The following is a 6,234-nucleotide window of genomic DNA, read 5'->3' on the forward strand; positions in this document are numbered from 1 at the left end:
AGCGGCTCCCACCGCGCGTTGCAGACGGCTGCGCGGCCCCGGGGCTGCCCGCAGTGCTCCCCTGCCCCGCCAGGGCTGCCCGCGGGCTGCGGAGCCGCCTCGCCACCGGCGCGGCCAGGGCTGGGGCCCTTCTCGACAGCAGCCGAGGGGCTGCGGAGCGGGCGGCTGCCGGACGATCAGCTATTTTATGCCGCGCGGTGCTGCCGCCTCCATCTAGCTCTCCATCGCGCCGCCGCCCGCCGCCCGCCTGGCGCGCTCACGCTCGGCCGCGCTCGCCGCCCGCCCAGCCTCGCCGGAAGCTCTCCCGCCCGGGCTGTGCCCCGGCTCCGCCGGCAGCTCGGCAGGGCCCGGCCGCACGCGTGCTGCGTGGCTCGGAGCAGCCGCGTTGCGCCGCAGGCGACGGGGAAGGCGGGGCGGGCCGGCGCCATCGTGGTAGCGCGAGGAGAGGAGCGCCCGGGCGGGGCGGCGAGCGGCGCGGCGGTGAGCGCTTCTGCTTCCTGTCGCTCGGCGGCCGCCCACGGCAGGTGCCGTGTGACCCCGCGGAGCGGCGGGGCCGGCCGGGCGGTGCGCGGCGAGGCTTTCGGCCAGCGGCGGCCACAGCGAGAGGCTGCTGGCACTGCCCGTGCCGGTGGAGAGAGCGGGGATCCGAGGCCGGCCTTCCCCGGGCGACGAGGGGAGGCCGCCTTTGCCGCGCTGCCCTCCGTGCAGCATGTGGCCGATTCCGGCGAACCCGGGGTCTCCGCAGCGGCGCGGGCGGGAGGGAGTGGGGAGCGCGCTCGGTGCCGTGCCGGCCGCTCCCGGCCAGCGCTGCGCTGCCCCGAGGCGTTTTCCCGCCCGTCCTGGGAAGGACATAAGCGACACCGTAGTTGGAGCTTAGCTGTCAGGGGGTACAACTTCCCTCCATTGGCGACCTCCTTTTCCCTCTGATTCAGCTACCTTGTGGTAGGTGCGATGGTGCTGAAGAAGGGTGGCGGCTTGGCACAGTTGCTGTCATAGGTGGTGCGAGAGCTCCACGCAAGGAGCTTTGAGTGGCATGTGTGAGGGTAGGAGGGTACGGCACCCATAGCTGAAGGCAAAAAAGGTCAGGGCATGTCATCAGCCGCAGTCGTGCTAAGTTGTTCATCTTTGCAAACTGCTTGCCGAGTTGTTCCTTTCTTAGGTAATGGGGGCTTGTATCAACCAGAACTGCAAATGGTCAGTATTTGCAGAGAAGGTTACTTGGACTGTTGTTGAAGTGAGTGTAGCAGTTTCTATGGCATTCTGCAAAAAAAGTGACAGGTCTCCCTGTGTTCCCCAGTTCTTAACAAAGATGAAGTTAACAAACCCCTGAAAAGAGGTTTTGCAAAACTTCAGGGATATTTTCCTACTAGTACTGTAGAGACAACCATAGTCACCTTGTCTTTCCAAAAGTGAAGGTTCCCTATTTTTGTCCAAGAGCATCAAGTGCTTTTGATCAGCGTTTGTGTGCATGCATTAGCCTCGTTCTTGCTCTTCCTTGGAGAACTTTTACAATACTCACATGATCTCTGTAGGCTGCAGACTGCAGTGGTGAACTTCAAGGCTTCCAGCAGAAGGGAGATGCTATCCACATTTTGGATTCTCCTTAGCCTGAACCTTCAACGTCCAAGGCTTCACTTTTCAAGCAGTTGGAAGAGCTCCAAATTAAGACATGAACAGGTCTTAATTGACCTTGCCACCGCCTCAGTTAGTCAAGTAATGCTGTGCATTGGATTTGACTAGTGCAACATGTGCTTAAAATATGTAGAGTAACTCCTCGATTACCCTCTCAGAAGGGTTGGAATGGAGAACAAGGAGTTCCCAAGACAAATATTTGGTGTACGAGGAGTAGAATTTAGGAGTTGATTGCAGAGCACTGCATGCACAAATGTCTAAGGAGAATCCATCTTTTGATGTCCCATCTATGCTTGTTCTCATTTGAAATCCTGCACATTCTGCAGGCTGGTTTTGTTAGGCTTGGGGCTGGGGAAGGAGTGATGGTGGGGGAGGAGTGGGTGTTGGTTTTGGGTTATTTTTTTGTTTCCAGAATAGTGTACACAGAACTTGTGCCCAAAACCAGCAGTAGGAAACAATGCAGGTATAAAAGAAGGTCACAGAAATGTCAGATAATACGAATCTGAAAGCGCTTCAGTATTTTACTCAGGAGTTTCACTCTAACAAGGTGATTTTCCTTCACAGAAATGTAGTGGCAGGCTTATGCCATGCTAGAAGTGATGACCTTTCTCTGCCCCAAATTGAGCAGCAAAAGGTTTTGGCTCTTAATTTGAACCCCTGAGCCAGCTGTGTTTCAGGCTGCAGAAGCTGCAGCTGTTGTGGCAGACGCGGGGTGCAGCCCTGCCTGCCAGTTCCGAGCTGGCCTGCGCTGGTGGCAGCCGTCAGCGCCCGGGGTCCCCTGTGCCACCCATGCCAGGGCTCTGCCTGCCTGCCTCGCAGCCCTGGTAGCCTCAGGGAAACATCGCACTACTCCATCTGCTTTAAAAACAAACAAGCAAACAAAAAGCTCCCTGTAAATATATGTCGAAGTCTTGAAACTAATTCTCAGCGCTTGCTCGGAGTTTGTTGATGGAGCAAATGGATTTTGGATAAACTGCTATTGCTAGTACTACTTAGGTTCCTAAACTTCAGAAGGGAGGCTATGGTGGTCACGTACCCCTGAGGAATGTTGGGAACAGTAAGACAGCTCAGTCATTTCAAGGTGGCCAGAAAATGGGTGTGGCAGTGGAGTGGACACTCTGTGAGTAGGTAGCCTTAAGTCATGTAACGACATGCACTTCAGTGGGAATTTTGCATCAACACCAAGAGATTGTGTCATGATGTGTTGCGTAACAACAAATTGGGCCAAAATTCTGCTGATTTTGACCAAGGTGGATGGGCCACCTTCACTTAAGCTGGCAAAGGGACATAAGTCAATGATGTTTGAAAAACAGCCATGAAACATAGCCCCTTTAGTTTGTTGCTCTGTTGCAAGTCTGCAAAGCTCTGTTGACAGGTCATTGGAAGTAGCTGTTGGAATCTAAGTGCAGTTGGACGCTTTGTCAGTCAGCATCAGCAGGAGGCTTAACGGTTTAGGTTGAGAGGTGGTGCATGGTTTTTTTTCAGAGGAATGGCCCAGTGAAGAGCAGTGTTCACTGCCATGACTACCGTTGTAGCCTTCAAGAGCAATGGTTCATTCAGAGAGAACTTCCTTGGTTCTGCTGGTTTGGTTTCGCAGCTGGAGCAAAGGTACAGCACTGGAAGCAATTCCTAGGGCAGAAGCGGGAGATATCCGAAGCTCTGGACTTCGTTGCCTAAGTGAGCGTAGTCTAATTGGAAGAGTGGTGAGCATCAGTGATATCAGATTTTTTACAAGTTCTTAATTCTGTCAAAACAAGAAAGAAGGAGAGTGATGAAGATGAAATCCTTTCCTCTTCAATCTGCCTATGCAACAACTTCAGCTGTAGTTGTAATGTGTATTCACCTATTTTGAATTGCCCAAAACCAGGCCTAGAGATGCTTCAGAGTCAGAGAAGCGGGTATTTGCTTTATTCGGCGCTGGGTGCATGGGGGATCACTCCTCCTAACACACACACACAGAGCACTCCATACAGTCCAGCATTATGTGTAAAATTTATGAACATTCATCACAATTCTTGGGATAGGAGTGGTTCTAGAAATTACTTCTCGGAAGTCATTAATATCATTAGCATACGTGCCATGCATGCGCTGTGTACGCTGATGGGCGCACTGAGGAAGGCTCCTCTTCTTCCTCGAGGGTCTTTCTGATGAAGATCAGTAGTCTTTGTCACAATGCACTTTTTACCTTTCTTTCTGGAGCATGCACAGTTCTTCGGTGGCTGATGCAGCGATCTCTGTGCCGGTTTTCAAAAGATCCTGTTCCTCTTATCTTGACAAGATTAAGGCGAATCCTGCTGCTTAGGTTTTGTGATTAACATTTGCTGTCTCTTAGTAGTTCACTCGTGTTTACATGAGTTAACTATGGATCAACCCCCTTCTCAATTTTAGCACTGAAAGGATATTAGAGTCATTTAAAGAGATGTCTCCTATGGAGTACTATAAAACTGCCATAATGGTAAGACGTTTTCATACAGTAGTTTTAGCACAGAAGTAATATATGTACAATCTTGGATGTTTCATCCTGCTGGCTCAGGAGCCAGTATTGAGCTTTTCTCCTTTAAATCCAGTCTTAGAGCTCTGCAAGGATCACTGCAGCATGACGTTGTGACAAGGGGATGCTGATTCATGCATAAACCTTTGACGCTTTCCTTCTATCTTCAAGCAGCTTTGAAAACCAGTGATTATCTGGCATGTTGCGACTTGAGAGTCATGGTAAAGGTTTCACCAAACACTTTGTAATATCAGGCTACAGCTTTCATTCCTAAGGAAAGAGCATTGAGCAGATTGCTGGCAAAATGCTGAAAGAATGAGCCAAAACCAAAATCCTTTAATGGGAAAGATGGAAAAAATTTAGATGTGTTTATTTGAACTAAAAATAATGTGGACCAAGCCTAAATGTATTTCACACTAAATTCTTAGAACTGATTTTAAGGGAAGAAGTGAGAAAGATGAATTCCCAAGCGGAATTTTCAGCAGCATAATATTGAGCATTTATTAGTAGAACAAAGGCATATCACAGTGCAGGAGCACTTAGCAATATTGCTAGAGGCGTGGCTCCATTCATTTTACTGTGAACTTTAGTACTTCTTTAAACATAGTCCTTAAGCCCAGAAAGTCATTTACACTTCACTCAACTTTCCCCCCTCCGTCTCTGCCCCCTTGCGCCAGCACACGCCAGCACACTGCCACCTCGGTCCTCTGAGTAGCTCCAGAATTGAAGGCAGGCACCCCCCTCCGGTGCCTCCTCAGTCTCCAACCTAATTTGTAGTTGATGGGTTCTTTGGGAGGTGTGAGTTTTGATGAGATAACAGACTTCCTGGGATGCATGCGGTTTATCTTCTTTGTTTCTTGAAGATGTCTTGGTTTCCACCTCTGTAATTTCTCAACTTAAAGGACATTTATTATCATGTGTTTCTTCCTACGTTTCCCAACATGTTACCACTCATTCGAAGTTACAATTTACTCTAGTCTTGTTTTTACTTACCTATATTTTACCTTAACACTATTTCTACATAGTACATTCTCACTTCTAAATGTTAAAGTGATAGATGCGAAAGACAAAATTTATCGTTCACTCATTTATCACAGGAGGAATGTGTTAGCTGCTTGTGTTGCAGTTCACTTGTAATTGTGGTCTATTACCGCAGGCCTGGGCCCTAGGGTGTATCACTGTGTCCCGCAGCCATAGGGAGGAGGAGGAGAGAAGATCCAGCAGGCAGGAATTGTGCACCAAGATTTATTCATTTAATTATATCACAAACTCTTTTACAGACTTTTTTCTTCATAGTCTAATTGGACAAAGGATCAGCCCCCCCCCTTGGGGTGATTGGCTAAAATCCTAAACCATCCATTGTCAAAATATTTTTCTACTAGACCATAAACCAGACTTTTCAAGGTTGCAGGTGGCTTGGTTGTTTACATACTCTGCTACCTCTTCTGTGAGAGAGAAAAGTCTCTCACAGACTTAGAAAATAGCAAGAAAATCCTCGCTAGCAGCATTTTGGTATCTACAATTCCCCCTTTTTGTTTGATAAGATAACAACTCCACTATTAATCCTAAATAGAAATTTACATCAGTTATTAATTCTAAATATGTCCTTAAGGCTTTAACGATCTGACTCCATAACAAGAAATTTAAAGTTCAGTCTCTGCTTGTGGAAGGACCATCCCAGTCTCTGCTTGTAGAAGGACCATCTGCCTGATGGTCAACATCTTGGTCATCATCAGAAGAGTCTGATGGCTGATGATCTACATTCTGGTGGCCACTTGGATGGTTGGTGTTCTGGTCATCATTTGGAGGTTGCCTGTTCTGCCTCTGGTGCCGTAGGGCAGGGCGAACACATTTTGCAGCTAGCCACCGTACCCCAGTATCTGTAGAAACGCAAGCATAGCCACGACCCCAAACCATAAGTTCCCGCAGGCCTTCCCACTGGTTAGTGAGTAAATTCCACACCCAGACTTTTGCCCAGGGCAGTTGTCTCTTGCCTGCAGATTGCAATGAGAGAAAGTGATTCAGAAGAACAGGATTCTTTGAATTTTGTGGTACCGTAAGGTGATTAATTGTATACGAGCTTTTGCTAGTCGGCTTCAGTAACCAAATTC

Source organism: Aphelocoma coerulescens, unplaced genomic scaffold (assembly GCF_041296385.1).
Source record: "Aphelocoma coerulescens isolate FSJ_1873_10779 unplaced genomic scaffold, UR_Acoe_1.0 HiC_scaffold_112, whole genome shotgun sequence".
NCBI lineage: Eukaryota > Metazoa > Chordata > Aves > Passeriformes > Corvidae > Aphelocoma > Aphelocoma coerulescens.